Here is a 15,433-nt window from a genome sequence, read left to right as displayed (position 1 = left end):
ACTCGATACGCAGCTTGGCAAAGCGTTCAGACATTCTTACAGCCACATTTAGAAAGTCATAACATGTCAAGGCATGGCATGAAAGGCATAAGAAAGCACTAGATGTCATGGCAAGGCACAATAAAGGCTAAACAAGGTAAAGCAACCTGGCGTCCTCCCAGCACCCCTACAACAGGGAGGGGCTCAGTCTGGAGGCTCGATTTATTACCGCAAGCGCAGTGCAAACGGTTATTGGATGAATGATTTGTTGCTCTGAGTAGGGTTTGCCTGAGAGATGAAAATCCCAGGAGCTTATTTCACCCTCCTTATTATGCTGGTTGGCCGGCTGAGAGCCCTCCCCATCCCTCAGTCTTCCTTGCTCCGGTGCTCCACCCAGTGAGCCTGGTGGGTGTTATGCCAACCAGGGCAATGGTGTTCCTAGATATTTATTAACATTTTTAAAGCGTGCATCAGCCCGGGGGCATCGTGGGGCTGCGATGGGGCAAGAGCCAGACGGCCTTGTCATGTTTCCTAGTAGTCTACCCCAGGGTCCTCCACTCTGCCATAGGCCGAAATCAATGCCGCCATTTCTCCTCCACACTAGAGGACCAATGGGCAGATGTTAGCAGCCATCTGGTGAGGGATGCAAAAACACCTAGCACCAAGGCAGGGCTTTCAACCAAAAGAAAGACCAATCTCTCGAATTGCAGTAGCTATTGCTAGGCCTCAAGTCGAGGGTACCCGCGGGTGGACAGAGTCCACCCACTCACAGGGTGGACTCAGTCCCCCTTAGCTAAAATGAGAAACATTGAATGTCCTTTTTGAATTTATGAGATAAAGCTGTCCTCAGGATCGAACCGCAGTCGTCGGGTTTGAAGGCCAGACACTTTAAAACCTGATGAAAAATAACAAGCAACTAAAGGTGACATTTCCCATTTGGGTACTGCAAGTTCCAGGGAAACATGTTTATTTGTTCTTGGAGTTTAAAACATGCACACCGTTTTCAAAAACACCATTGTAAGAAAATACCCTCTCTTGTTTTTGTGTGTGTGTGTTGGTTTTATGAAAGACAAATGCTATTCGCTCTGTGCAAATTGGGTGGTTTTGCAAAGCCAATTTGATGAAGTGTGCATATTTTACCTAGAGCAAAGTAGTCGGGCTTAATTGAAGTACAGTTAATCCCCACAGTTGCCCCAAGAGAACACAGCACACTGGTAACTGAAAAGTGGACACTTTAACACAATCACACACAGAGTGTCTGTAACTTCAAATATGTTACAAATAGCACATGGCCACAGTGCCTAGATAGGAACAGTAGTGAGCCAAAGAGGGCCCTAGCCACTCCAAAGTGGTTCCGATTGCCTAGTGGCGGCATGCGCAAGGGTTCTGTGTGTTTTCATGCACTGCTGTTTAAAAGTCTGCATTAGTTTCATGATCGTTTAGTTGTGAAAAATCCAACCTTTTTTTTTTTAATGGTGGTACCCCCAAACTCCATCAAACCCCTCCACCCTTCCCCTGACATGTATAGGTATATGTAATTGTACTATTTAAGCCAAAAGTACCACAAAATGCAGACTTTTAAATAGCAGTCTATTAAAACACATATTATGTTGTGCAATGCATGCAATACTAAGGGGTGGCCAGACAATGTAAGCCGAGGCAACCATGGATATGTTCGAAAATGCCACACACAGACAGTCACAATAATTCAGTTCCACACTAGCACATAGCAGTATTAATGGTAGAAAGGTACTCTAGTGGGAAGAAAAGATGTTAACACTTTTGCAACTAAGCCCAGTTGGATTCCCAAAGTTAGGGCACAGTTAGGCTTGCAGTATCAGGCCACTAAATTCTGATTATACACCTCGAAATACAGTGATGCAGGAATAACCACGAGTTAGATACAATGGCAATACATTTTCATAGCCAGGAGTGCAAAGCAATGATTTTAGAAGCAGATATAACCAGGAGTGTAAAGCAATGATTTTAGAAGCAGACATAACCAGGAGTGTAAAGCAATGATTTTAGAAGCAGATATAAAATTAGGCATACAAGATGAAACTCCAGTCTCTTGAGATGATGGGTGCAACAGTGGAGGTGACCCAGGTTGGCCCCGACTGACAGCACAGATATGGTACTGGTGTTGCGCCAACCTTCTGGATGACCGAGGTGTACTACCGCAGAGTGCCATAAGCATAACCATGGCCCTGGAACAAACCCAGCAAATGTCATCCTGCCCACTCAGTGAGGGGTGGAGGGGGGGACAGGGAGAGGATGAAGGCCAGCCCGGGAAGGACGTCCAAAAGCAAGAAATGAGAAAAACTGGTCCAAGGGAAAGGACACTAGACTTACCCAGTATGGCCAGACCTGGTCCTTAAAAGCAGCAGCATGAGCCCCTGAGCTATCTTCCCTTTGAATGGTTGGACAGCTCAGGGGCAACGTGCTCGCCCTGGAAGCAAGACGACACAGAGCAACACAGGTTTGATCCCTGGGTCTATGCTTAGAAACCTCTGGGTATTAAGCGCGTTATAAATAACCAATTACAATTAGAGCATGATTTCATGGCAAAAGTCCGTCATAGGCAGACAAGTAATGCTGTTAAAATCGCAGCACAAATGGTGAAGAGTCTGAGTCTCCCCTGGATTTACCCATTCACTCATGGCTGCCTTAGGCCATACCTCCAATCACACACAAGAGCAGTCACACAAACGTGTTGGTGGCCAACCATTTGTACCAGCCCTTAAAACTGCCATACACTCCGGTCTACCCAGTGTTTTGAGCTGGTTAGAGTTAGAAACCAGTCTTAACCAACCCAAACCACTGCAGTAGGTACCAGGCTGGGCTCCGGGTGTTGGCAAAACAGCAGGTTCAGACTTGCGTCTTGATGTTACCTACAATGGAAAAGCCCAAAAACAAAATGGCAAGTAGTATCCCAATGGCGACCATAAAGGTACATTGTGCTACTAATGTGCCAAAAACTGCCTGCACCCCTGGTGAAACCAAAACTAAATCTCCGCTGCTAACAGCCGGCTCCATAACATTAGTATAGGGAGAATTTTATATGTATCATCATAGGGCCTAACTGGAGTGCTTAGCACACACCCCTGTCTTGGGGCCAAATGGACTACCATGAACTATATGTAAAGGAAAGTTTTGCATGGGGCACCTCTGGCCACAAATAATAGTCAAAAGAAACCGAAAGCAGTAAAAAGAATAGTGTTAAGGAATCCCATAAAATGGGTCTGCAGTGCCCCCAAAAAATTCAATTCTTCCCTAACAAGTACCAACACCAAGCAGGCCTCTGGTTTCTGCCTTGGTGTGCCTCATCACTGAGTTATGGCTGCAGTGCATCTTTGCCTCTGCTGAGGGGTTTACATTATTTCACACTGAGAACATGTTTAATGTGAGCCTGTAGAAGGAGGGCTTGTGATCGCTGAGCTGATTCCATCTCCTGACAGCGCCTGTCACTCTCCGCGGGGGGCATTCGGCTGGGCAGCACTGGCAACTCTGGACTCACACTAATGCAATTTGAAGCTCTCTTCTCTTCATACCCTCAAACAAGAAACATTGCGTTTCAGGGACAGGTCCTTCATCAGTGATGGCTGAGATCCTCTTTGATGTTACCATGGTAACTGACGTGTGGGACTAGACTGCTGTGTGCTTCTGTGCCACCCTGGAGGGCTCAGCTTAGACCTCTGATTTCTGTATCTGAAAATGCTTAGCGACCAGTTGTGCAGACATTAAAAAAAGATACTGGTAAGACGGAAAATGTGAGGACCTGTACACTGATTTCTGAAGTTCTAGCGATACCCCTTCTGCTATTTCATGGTTGGTGAATCTTGCGCAGGGTTCAAATTGACGCAGCTTCAAGTTCTGCACTTTCTGGTGGTGGGTGCAAGGGCAGTGGGTAGAGTCGGAATTATCATGGGGACCGCTGAAACCAGGGATATGCATCCTGTGGCTCTACAGATGTTGTGGACTTCGAATCCCATGATCTCTCACCATTGGCAACGCTGGCTAGGGCTGATCGGAGTTGTAGTCCAAACTCCCAGGCGAGCCAAAGGTTGCAGCCTTCTCCCTTCCTTGCGTCCTAAAATAGGTCATCTGTGAAGTTTGTGTAACATTTCAGAAAATAAAGTATGTTTCTTTTCATGAAAATTGGTGAATAGAATTTAGATCCGATCAGAACATTGCCTGGTGTTGCCGATTGCCCTGTACTTGATTGCATTTGATGGCAGTTTTGCCATTGCACTAGGAGAGACAAAGGATACAACTGTCCATTTCGATCTCATAGACACAATTGTCACATTACATCCAGTGCACTATGCAATATACGACAAGAGGGGCCTCTTTACAAAATTGGTGGTGCAGGAAAAAAGTAGCAGTAATACAATTACTGCCTGCCACCTTTCCCGCACCACCAAATTATCATTTTTGGTGGATTTACTGCCGGCAGAATGATCGTGTGGTAAATACGGCATTTTTCAGAGGGAAAGTGGAGGAATCACCTCCAGCTTGTTCTTAGAGGTAAATCCTCCACTTTGCCTCCAGAAATCGGCAGATGTACCGTGCGGGAATACCACTGATGGCAAATCTGTCAAAATTCCCCATGGAGTCCTATGGACTCCAAAAATGGGGAACTACCACCACTTGTAATCTTGTGGTAACTCAGTGGGATCAAGTGATGGTAACAGTAATTGGGTTTGGCGGTAATTCAGCAGATTTACCACCAAATTCATAAAGGAGGTCCTATGTTCGTTAAGTAATGAAGATAGCACTCTTTGGGGATCCTCACTCCAACAGAAACAGCCACCTTGTCTTTTTGGGAGGTTTTGCTAAATCCCCATTGAGGGAACTCTAAACAAATGAGACAGCTTCTGTACGGCTGGCATTGGCGTGTGTACGGACTAGTAGTGTGATATTTATGGATATTTACAGTAATTGTTGGGATGTGTATGTTGATGTTGGGATGTATGCAGCCGGTTTGGTGTATACGATCCATGTTATCAGCACTGGTCAATGGGCCGGCTCTTACCGGTCCGAGATCCGGGATCAGATATCTGCCCAGATCTTGGACCCAGCCTGCTTCAGCACTGCCAAGGCTTTAATGATTACTGAGCGCTGAGGGAAGCTTGGGGCTCGGTGATCTAATCTGCTCTGTGCTCCATTCCCCAGCCGTCATTCACGCATTTGCGGGTACTATATGCTGAGCCTGTTTCCTTTCTTGTAGCCTGAATGGGGCACCACGGGAATTAATGGGCCATGAATATCACTAGTGAGAGGGCATCACTGTTAAAAGCAGGATTTCTACAGGCTGTGCACACTATTGTTTTACAAAGGTGCATCTTACACTTTCATAGAAAAAAATAAGTCTTTTCCAAACTCAAATATGCTGCTTAAACAAGAATGCACTTGTTTTCGTTGAACTGTGTTTCTGTAATGTGTGTCCCCCTTCCTTTGTGTTTTATCACAGTTTATATTTATAAAGATGCTATATGCTTGTCAAACTGCTTAATCACAATCCTTCTTTTGTGCCAACAGCAGTTATTAGGAAATTAAACTGTGGGTTCATGGGTGCCAACTTTTGATTTTCACTACAGGGGCAGAAATACCCCCACATCCACCCTGAATGGATGTGGGGGTATTTCTGCCCCTGTAGTGTAGGGGGCAAGCGACCAGACCAACCCATGCCCTGGCCAAACACATTTGCTAGCACTTGCTTTTATAAGGAATTACAAAAAGTCATACAATTAACAACCAGTTTTTAATATATAACATCTCAGCAACGGTCTCTCAACCAGCTGAGCAACCCTGGTAGCCTTCAACTGTAGAGTGTATGTATGTATCCCTTAATGTGCACCACTGTATGTTAGGGTATGCATGGTCAGTGTTGGGGGAGTGTATGGCAGGTGTGCAAATGTGTACAGTTATAATTGTCCTGTGTACAGTAGTGTTGGGCTTTTGTACCATCAGTGGCAGGGGTATCTGCAGTCAGTGCAATGGAAGCGTACTGTCATTATTGCAGTGTGGGCAGTCAGTGTTGCGATATGTGCAATTGCAGTGTTTGGGCACTCGTGTGCATGTGCACAGTGCTGGCGTGTGTAGGGTAGATAGCATGATATTTGTGTTCATTGTTATCCTGTGTATGGGTATTGTTGGGACATGCACCTTTTGTATTTGTTGCAAAAGTGTTTAGTCAGTATTAGGATGTGTGCAGTCTGTTTTTGGATGTGAAAGAACAGTGTTAGGATATTTACAGTAAGTGATAGTGTGTGTGCAGCCAGTGTTGGGTTGCACACAGTGTTGGGATTTGTAGGATCAGACGTTGTGTGTCTGTGTGAATGTGTATGTGTGAGGAATTTGACCATCTGCACAGTGTGTGTGTGCTCACTTGGGCTTTTTAAAATTTGTATATGAAATTGAATGATAGTAGATTAACCTCTCAAAAAAGTGTGGGGATAATCTGCACACATTTTCCTATGCTCACCGCACGAAATACACATAGACCGTTGTGTACTCTAGGTGGACATAGCCTACTGGCACAGTGCTCCCTGTCAAATTTATTTGGGATCTGACAGGTGGAGTACACAATGCATCTAAGAACGGGGAGGGCCAAAACCTTGTTCCTGCCATGGCCTGCCGAATGGACTATCAAAGGCTTCAAGGATACACCCTGTCCGTTTGTTTAATCTCTGCATGTGATGGAAGCAATTAACATAATTAACATACTAATAGCGTATACTTCAAACAAGTCCACATGGGGCCTGGCTGCAGAGGCTAAAACACAGGAGACAGAAAACCCCAACACCCCTTTCATATGCACTGTTTCAACCTGAAGCCAACTCCCGCCCTAAAATATCAATGCCAGTGAGATGTCATGTCTGGTACATTTGTTTACAGTAGGCAACCACCACAGGGGGACCCCATTCAGAGGGTAGGAGTATGTGATTTGATGGCGACAGAAAGTCTGTTCTCGCCACAACTTCAAGGGAGACCTCCTTTGTTAATCAGGAACCACAGAGAGCTCAATTAACCAGAGAGACTCTTTGATCAGACAGGAGGATGGGTGGGGCGTAGTATTACATGTTTTTACCCCTTTACCTTTTCTGTTGCAAAGCACTATGGTTATGACCTCATGCATACATAAGATTGTTGGTGGAAACCCAGGATAGGTTCATTAAGGTAGGCTTAGCCTACAACCATCACTGTGGCAGAGTTGGCTTTAAAAGAGGATTGAGCCCCTCTTTTGGGCAGATCATCTGAAGACTTCGCAAGGAGTAGCAAGAAGAACTCATTTGGGACCTGGCTGAAGGTACAGTCTACCTTACAGCATCCGCCAGTGAAGGAAGGTCTTGATTTCCAAAGAGGGAAGCAAGCTCCCTCCCCTAAACATCTCACATGGAACAGGGGGAAATACTGAATCCAGAGGACCCTCCAGCAGCTCCAGAACCGGTACCCAGCCAACACACATCATGCCCTGCTATGCTCTGCAGCAAGCTTCCTAGGTGGGAAGTGCCAGAGAGTCTCTGAACGAAATCCAGGAAAAGGCTGGTGCCTGCAAAACTCTCCTCAGCTTTGGCCTGTCTACCTTAATGGATGACACAAGCCCAGTGAAGAAGATAGGAGGAGTGCATCGACAAGCATCAACCAGCGTCCGCCTTACAGGACATTTTGAGCCAGTCGAGCCTCTCAAGCTGCAACCGACTGCACCACTGACCGTTGTCCCGCCGCTGTCACTAATGTCGTCCAAGACACCTCGACCAGTGCTTCAGACCCACCAACCCACACTGAGACAATGATTCCTGACCCCGGGCCGCCATGTAGGCCAGCCTGCAGCTGCCGTCCAGCCTCGCTCTCCGAACTGCCTGCCGCCTGATACCCGCAGCTGTCTCCCATCTTGAACTCTGTCGCAGAAGCTGCAAAGTGCCCTGAAACTGACTCTACACTGCCGAGCACCAAGTACTTGTACAAGCATAAGGTTGTCCTCCTGGACCTTCTCCGAAGGCCCCTAATGACATTTTATGACCCATTGCCCCTTTTGTGCTGAAACCAAGTATCCTTGAACTATTGCGATTAATTCCTTTATCGACTACCCTCCTGTCATTATCCAGAGTGCATCCCCTTCCTTCTTTGGAACTGTCTGTCCTCTGCATTCCACTACAGGGTGGGTTGTATTTTGTAGTGTGCTAGAACTGTCTGTTGTGATGATAATAAATTAGATATTTTTATACAACCTTGATTGATCAGTGTCTTTTATCATTGGATAATAATTGTAGTTTTGCTGTGTTGAAACTAACCAACGATCCACCACCTTGCGGAGATAAGCCTGCCGATCTGTCCACATTTCCAACATCAGACAAAGACGTTTATAATTTGCTTGTGTTTCCAATCTGTTTGGATCCCTTCTGGTGTACTAGTGGTGTGTGGCTGATTGATGGTTTTTAAACTGATATTCATCTGTGGATCAATGGTGCCCCGGAACTTGATTCGTCACGGTGTGTGTGTATAACACATATACAGCTGTTATGCGCCACAGGAGTACATCTTATATACAATGCAATCATCAGCTGGGGGGGTTGGAGGGTGTGTGTGTGTGTGTGTGTGTGGTCAGTATTGACACATTGAATAGTCTGCATCTGCGTGTTCGCACTCGGTGTTAGCATGTGTGAAGTCAGTGCTTGGAAACGAATGGTCAGCGGTGGCGATGCGTGTTGTCACCATGTTTGGGATGTGCATGTTCAGTGTTCAGGTGTGTACTGTACGCATTGGGATAATATGGTCAGTACTGGGTAGTTTCTGGTGGCCAGTACAGCTTTATGCTGCCAGCTTTCAGATGTGTGCAGTTATCATTATGTTATGTGCTGTCAGTGTTTTCATATGTGCTGTTTTGGGGTGTATGGGAATGTATAGTGACATTTGTGGGATGTATACCGCAAGTGATGCTAGTGTTGGCATACGTACTGCTACATACTGCTGGTGTTGTGATGAGAAAGGGCACTGCTGAGATGCATACTGCCATTGATGGCCTATACAATACTATTGTGTTTTGTAATGCCAGTGCCGCGTTATATACTACCCCTGTTGGGATATATGTTTCCACTGATGGATTGCATACATAAAGAGTTGAGCTATATACCACTAGTATTGTGATCTATACTGCCAGTGTCAGGTTATGCATTGCCAGTTTTGTAATCTTTAATGAATGTGTTAGGATAAATGTCGCCAGTGTTGGGATATATATTTTTATAGATATTTCTGAGGCTTGTGGAATCTGCTTAGATCACATGCTGTGCATAGGCCGTCATCTAGTGGAAGCTGCGGAGTATTACAGTTTGTTTTTCGAAACTCGAAAATGGGCGTCGACACAGGGCGTGCCAGTAATACTATCCCTAGTGTGACGTCCACTGTACCCAAGATCCCTCACGCGTCTAGGATCCTCAGATTGTTTTTTTCCGCCATACTGGTCGGAAGCATCTTGCGGAGTCCCCTGGCCTTAGCCATACTTTTGCTAAAATTATAAAATAATAATCTATTGACATCCTTCCCCACCCCAACGTCGAACTTCGACACTCGACGCCGGCTGGAGAAGAAATCGACTGTCGGCTGCTGCATGACGGATTTGGGCCTCGGAAGGCTGCTGGCCTCGTAGGGAGAGTGGGGGGTGGTACATACTCTACACTCTTGGTATATAGGTACACCTTATATATTTCCTACACTTAACAGCCCGCTGCCTCAAGGTGCGTATGGAGGGTACCCCTTTTCAATTCTGCCCCAAGTGCAACCGCAAATACCCTTGGGTCGACAGACACGCCACGTGCAATCTCTGCTTGCCGAGGGACCACCCCGAAGCGAACTGCAGAGCGTGTAGTAGGTTTAAACCTAAGACACTTAAGGACCGTTCGACGAAGCGTTGGGCCCACCATGCCAGGCAGGCGGCCATGGCAGCGGAGGGCGCCTTCAGCGATGGCAGCAACGCCGTACTTTCGGACGGCGAGGGCATTACGGCGTCGAAAGACAGCCGAGCGCAGGTCCCCGACCTCGGAAGGTCGTCCGGCAGGGCGGCTATGGGGAAGACCCCCGGCGACGCAAGCGCTTCACATACTACACACACTAAACACACTAAGTCCAACCGAGACTCGACGACGTTGAGTTCTCGGAAAGAGGCACAGACAGAACGGTCCGACTCAGTGTCCTCTGGGCGCTCTCGATTGAGATCGCCGCATGACGCCAGGCAATCATCCACTCTTGCCAAGAGTGCCTCGCTCCCTAGGCTAAGAGAAGTTTGATCGTCGGAAGACGAAGATGACTTCCACCCCCAGGCCGTGCTCCAGGAGGCAGAGCCCGCAATTAAAACCAGCGAGGCCCCACGCTCGAAGGACAGGGACACCTCTTCCGATCCTCGACGCCAGGCGTCGAAGAACTCCGGAGCCACTAAGGGACAGGGAAAACATTTTTCTACGCACGGGGATGGGGGAAAACAGCAGAAGAAACTACCTGTACATTCTTCCACACCTGTGAGACAATCCAACCCCCCTAAACAGACAGACAAGTCCAGGTCTGCTGATAGGTCCACAACCAGCAAGGCTACTCAGGATAAATCCCATAGACTTGCTGAGAAAGTCATTCCCAGTTCCAAAAAATGGTCCAGTGAAGACATAGATAGGGTCATGTCAAGAATGTCTTCCTTGGCTGATTTTTATGATAAAAATCCTGAACACTTCCTCTCGTATGATCCACAAGGGGCCACACCCTCAGGCTCTACTGATCCTATCCCTCCGAGTAAGAAGGCCCGGTTTGAAACCCTGATGAGGTCTGAACCCTTCGAGGTACAACCTTATGCAACACCATACTCTTAGTATCAAGGAGAGGCTTCCTTTGGGGGAGACCAAGAGTTTGATATGATAGAAGAGCAAACCGGGACGGGATACTATGGGGATGATGAGGACCAGGAAGAAGAAGAGGATGACCCAGAAACATACAGAGTAGATTCCCCCGTAGAGAACGAAGCCCCGGTTACCGACTCCCCGGTCGATAACCAGCCCCTCCTAAATGAGGTTCTCGCTCGCGCAGCAAAACATTTTCACATTGACACCCACGGTGTACAGGAGGAAAGGGACTTCGCAGAAGAGTTAGTGGGAGAAAGGAGGCCGGTTGCCCAGACCATCCCTATCCTTAAATCCATTCAGCGGAGAATAGATCCGTCCCTGGTGAACCCAAACCTCACCAGAGCAGTCAATCCCAGGGTTGAAAAACTTTTCAGGGCAGCTCAGTCTGACCCTCTCTATATAAGAGGACATCTGAAGCCAGACTCCCTAGTTGTTACCAACACTCGTAAGAGGGCTGGAACACCCTTGTCTCCGTCAGAAGCTCCTCCCGACAAGGAGAGCAAAAAACTATACGGTTTCAGCAGGAAGGTAGCCTCAACGTCCGCCTATCAAGCAAGGATTGCTAACTCCACCACCCTGTTGGCCAGCTACAACTGCCATCAGTGTGAAGAAGTTGCGGCTCTCATAGCCTCTGCTCCTGAACCGTTAAAGGGCCAATTAGCTCGGATTTCCGCAGAGGGTAGAGCCGTGTCTGGTTGCATTTTGAAAGCAACCTTCGACGCCGCGGACAACGCAGGCAGATTGATAGCAGAAGGTACTGTTATGAAGAGACATGCGTGGTTACGGCAGTCTGGTTTTAAGACAGAAACTCAGGCATCATTGTTAGACAAACCGGTGGAAGCCGATCTGTTGTTTGGGAAGGCGGTCGAGGACGCACTGAAAAATGCCAAGGACGAATACGAGACACTCAAATCCCTTGGCCAGTTAACCAATAAACCCCCCAACCAGAGAGGGAATAGTAATTTTCATCGCACACGCGGCCAAAATTCCCAGAGAGGATCTAACTATTCCCAGGGGCAGGGTACACAGTGGAACAACAACCAGCAGTCTACCCAGGGTTACGGCAGAGGTAATAGGAGAGGTTGTGGTAAAGGCAGAGGCAGCCCCAGCAAGGGAGGTGGCACGCCTCCACCAAAGCAGTGACGCTTAGTTCAGGGTCCCTTCTCACGCAACCCCAGTAGGGGGACGCATTTCAAACTTCACCCAGGCTTGGGAAGGGATCACATCAGACAGATGGGTGCTGTCAACAGTATCCACTGGGTACTGTATAGAACTACTGCAGCGTCCCCGGAACCATCCTCCACGACAAAAAGTACACTCCCTAGAACATCAGAAGATTCTCCTCGAGGAGATCGCCATTCTTCTACAAAAGGACGAGATAGAACTCGTCCCGGGACACCAGGTAAACAAGGGTATTTATTCAATTTACTTCCTTGTGCCAAAGAAAGACTTGACAATGCACCCAGTATTGGATTTACGGCCTGCCAACAAGTATGTCAAGCCCCAAAAATTTCGTATGACCACGCTACAAGAGGTAATCCCCCTCCTAAAAAAGGGGGATTACATGGCAACCTTGGATATGAAAGATGCTTATTTTCATATTTCCATGTTCCCAGCGCACAGAAAGTACTTGCGCTTCAAGGTGGACAGTCGCCACTACCAATTCAAGGTACTGCCCTTCGGGATAGCTTCAGCACCAAGGATATTCACCAAGGTACTGGTGGTGGCGGCTGCACACCTACGCAGGGAGGCAATCCCAGTGTACCCTTATCTGGACGACTGGCTCATAACGGGGGAAACCCCAGGAATTTGCAGGACAAACATTCAGAGGACTATCGACCTCCTCCACGAATTAGGCTTCTCAATCAATGAGAAGAAGTCAAGCCTGGTGCCAAGCACTTCAAAACAATTCCTAGGAGCAATCCTGGATACCCAGGAGGGGTTGACCTTTCCTTCAGAAGAAAGAATTCGGAATATACTACTGCAAATTCCGCATTATCAGTCCGGTCAACAAATAACGGTACACAAAGCAATGCGGTTACTGGGCATGATGGCGTCATGCATTTACCTGGTCCCCCACACGCGCCTGCGCATGCGTCCCATGCAGGAATGGTTGGCGAAACAGTGGTCTCAGGCAAGTGGTCAGTGGGACGATCTAGTGGTCGTTTCGCCAACAATGGTACAAAGTCTCCACTGGTGGACAAGAGAGAATCTCGCAAAGGGGAAACCCTTTTACGATCCCAAAGTACAGGCAGTAGTCACTACAGATGCATGTCTGACGGGGTGGCGAGCTCACCATCTCCACCACACAACACAGGGTCTCTGGTCTCACTCAGTGGCCAAGAACCACATCAACCTGCTAGAGCTTCTGGCAGTATTCAGAGCGCTTCAGGCGTTCCAGCCCCATCTACTAAACCTGTCAGTGCAAATCCGCACGGACAGCACTACAGCCATGTTCTACCTGAACAAGCAAGGAGGGACTCGCTCGCCAAATCTGTCCAAGCTTGCCCAGAAAATCTGGATATGGGCACTCAGACGGAACATTTTCCTGTCATCGCAACATGTTCCAGGGGAGCTCAATTCCCTAGCGGATGTTCTGAGCAGAGACTCCCTCCCAGAGGAACACAAATGGGTTCTTCACAGAGAGGTCGTAGAAGATCTCTTCTCTCAGTGGGGCTTCCCCACTATAGACTTATTCGCCACAAGCGAAAACCAACAATGCCCAGGATTTGCATCCAGGTTCCCCCAACCAGACTCCCAGGGGAACGCCCTGTGAATGAACTGGTCAGGGATGTTTGCGTACGCTTTTCCACCAACTCCTCTCATCAGGAAAGTGGTGAACAAGATGAACAAGGAATCGATGACGCTCGTCCTAGTTGCTCCCATGTGGGCAAGACAACCGTGGTTCCCACACCTACGCAGGATAGCGGTGTGCGAGCCCATCAAACTTCCAGCCTGGTACAACCTACTGTCCCAGCACCAAGGTCAAACAGTGCACCAGCAACCCAACTCAATGAACCTGGCAGCATGGCTCCTGAGGTCATAGAGTTTGGACATCTCAATTTGCCACAGAGGTGTATGGACATCCTAAAGGAATCTAGGAAACCAAACACAAGGCACTGTTACTTTGACAAGTGGAAGAGGTTCGTTATCTGGTGCCAGAGTAGACAAATCAACCCGGTTGATTGCACTCCTTCCAGCATTGTTACATACATGCTCCACCTGCTAGATGCAGGATTGGTTTTTAACTCACTGAAAGTACACCTGGCAGCCCTCTCGGCTTACACCACTTCCCATAGCAAGGTGTTGTGGTGGAAAGTACCAGTAGTTAAAGCCTTCATGGAAGGAGTAAAGAGACTTCACCCTCCTATTTCAGACCCACCACCAGGGTGGGACCTTAATGTGGTGCTAGCCAAGCTCATGGGCCCCCCTTTCGAACCCATGCATAAAAGCAGTCTCAAACACCTGACTTATAAAACGGCCTTCTTAGTAGATATTACTTCTATAAGAAAGGTCAGTGAAATTCAGGCTCTGTCAGTGCAGGATCCCTTCTTTACTATCCATAAAGGCAAACTGGTTTTACGTACACACCCTAGGTTCTCACCTAAATTTATATCAAAATTCCATGTAAACCAGTCCATAGAGCTTCCGGCTTTCTTCCAGAACCCGCAAAGCTCTGCTGAGGTGAAACTACATACCCTAGATGTGCGTAGGGCGGTCCTCTACTATGTAAATAAAACAAGACCGCTAAGGAAAACAGATCAACTGTTTGTCTCCGTAGCTACAGGCAGAGAGGGGGATCGCATCTCTGAAGGTGCCATCTCGAAGTGGATTATTAACTGTATCCAGCTGTGTTACTCACTCTCTGAAAAGACTCTGCCTTTTACGCCAAGAGCCCACTCTACTAGAGGCATTGGGGCCACTCTGGCTTTCATTGCAAATGTTCCCCTTGACACCATTTGCAAAGCAGCTACTTGGAGCTCTATTCACACTTTTACTCAGCATTACTGCATTGACACTCATTCCAAGGCAGATACACAAGTGGGACAAGCGGTTCTAAGACACTTATTTGCTCATGACCCTTCTCACATCCCACCTCCTTCTTCTGGTACTGCTCGCTAATCTATGCACAGCATGTGATCTAAGCAGATTCCACAAGCCTCAGAAGGGATACATTACTCACCGTAATCGTATTTCTGATGCTTGTATCTGCTTAGATTCACATGCGACCCACCCTTCCTCCCCTCCGAGAGAAGGCGCATGATTGCTTGTAGTCTTACCTTTCTGTCTATCTGCTTGGATTATCTGTACTCACGCTACTCCTCATGCTACCTCATGTCAGAAAAAATACAATCTGAGGATCCTAGACGCGTGAGGGATCTTGGGTACAGTGGACTTCACACTAGGGATAGTATTACTGGCACGCCCTGTGTCGACGCCCATTTTCGAGTTTCGAAAAACAAACTGTAATACTCTGCAGCTTCCACTAGATGTCGGCCTATGCACAGCATGTGAATCTAAGCAGATACAAGCATCAGAAATACGATTACGGTGAGTAATGTATCCCA

At 47.6% G+C, this 15,433-nt stretch overlaps 1 protein-coding gene across 7 annotated transcripts in view; it reads left to right on the top strand.

Annotated features, from left to right (window-relative positions):
* SDK2 (sidekick cell adhesion molecule 2) overlaps positions 1–15,433 on the top strand; it is a 1,531,827-nt gene that overhangs the window by 1,388,439 nt on the left and 127,955 nt on the right. The window lies entirely within an intron of this gene.

The sequence above is a fragment of the Ambystoma mexicanum genome, chromosome 3q (genome assembly GCF_040938575.1).
Source record: "Ambystoma mexicanum isolate Mex_15411 chromosome 3q, UKY_AmexF1_1, whole genome shotgun sequence".
Taxonomy (NCBI): domain Eukaryota; kingdom Metazoa; phylum Chordata; class Amphibia; order Caudata; family Ambystomatidae; genus Ambystoma; species Ambystoma mexicanum.
The sequence above is the reverse complement of the archived record's forward strand: the minus strand, read 5'-3'. Positions and strand labels throughout refer to the sequence as shown.